The 1166-nt window shown below is 33.7% G+C and overlaps 1 protein-coding gene across 1 annotated transcript in view; it reads right to left on the minus strand.

Moving 5' to 3' along the window:
• Nucleotides 1-733: 733 nt before the first annotated feature.
• Nucleotides 734-1166, minus strand: part of LOC144442314 (uncharacterized) — an 8154-nt gene continuing 7721 nt past the window's right edge. Inside the window, exon 7 of the mRNA XM_078131627.1 lies at nucleotides 734-1166. This exon is cut by the window's right edge and continues 1235 nt beyond it. The gene's annotated coding sequence lies outside the window, so the exon portion shown is untranslated.

Below are 1166 nucleotides of genomic sequence, written 5' to 3' on the forward strand. Positions count from 1 at the left end.
ATCAACAATACATGTAATACATATTTCTCTGTAACAAGAATTAGAATATGTTAAATGGTCACGTTTTCCTATCTACGAAATAGTCACAATTGTTATGACCATTTCGTATGATAGGGAAACATGTTCTTGTTGCAGAGGAAATTATTGTTGATACTGATTTGCCTGCGCCCCCTACGGTCACATGTGTATACCCCGGTTTATTCTGTGCGGGAGTATACATGAAGTAGGTGGTCATTCACAATCAAGTTTATCTTACGGTGTCAAGTTGATATTGGGAGAATTTTAATGTAAAAATAAATTTCGGACGACTGGCAAAAAAAATCAAAAAAAAAATCTGAAAGTTGTTCGGTGAAACACCTTTGAAGAAAGCAACGTTTATCAATACAATTGTTTTCGAACTCCCAGCAGGCCATTTACAAGTAATCATATAATGATGTGGTGTATTGTATTTAAAATACAAATCTACCATTATCTAAAGTTGCCCTGCAAGTCACACAACAATAAGTTGAGATCTCCATTGTCACGGTGGTGTATTTTACCTGATACATCCAATCAACACAATCGACATTCGATCGAACGTCTAACAATCCCCATTTTCATTCTCTACTAGTGTACAATTTCTGTGAACATACTTTGTTATAGCATGCCATGTGTATTGTATTGTCTAATGACGGGTATAACGCCACCTACGGTAGACTCGTAAAGAGAAATTCACAAAGCAAAGTGTAGGAACTTGAATATCACGTATTTCTTTATTTGTCGCACATTACAATATAGACACTGAAGTAAAATTGCACAAAAAGGTACTTAACAGTACAATGATAACATCAAACTTCACCTGAAAAAATGTGTACTTAGTTTAGAATGACTTTAAACCGTCATTAGCCTTAGACAAATAGAAAAGTGTTTTTTAATCTCTTCATCAGCTGATGACTTGAAAATTACTCAGTTATTGGGATGATATTGTTTGTCTAAATGCAGACGTTATCAACCCCACTGGAGCTGAGAAACAAATTTAATCATAAAAAACAAATAGAAATCCCATGAAGAGGTAATTCACGCATGAAATGGTCAAACATAACTTTTCCTGTTAAAGCTATCCGATTCGTTCGAATATTTATTATTTATAAACTCTAGAAATATCCAATATATATACTACTTTTCAA

This window comes from Glandiceps talaboti, chromosome 11 (assembly GCF_964340395.1).
Source record: "Glandiceps talaboti chromosome 11, keGlaTala1.1, whole genome shotgun sequence".
NCBI classification, from domain to species: Eukaryota; Metazoa; Hemichordata; class Enteropneusta; family Spengelidae; genus Glandiceps; species Glandiceps talaboti.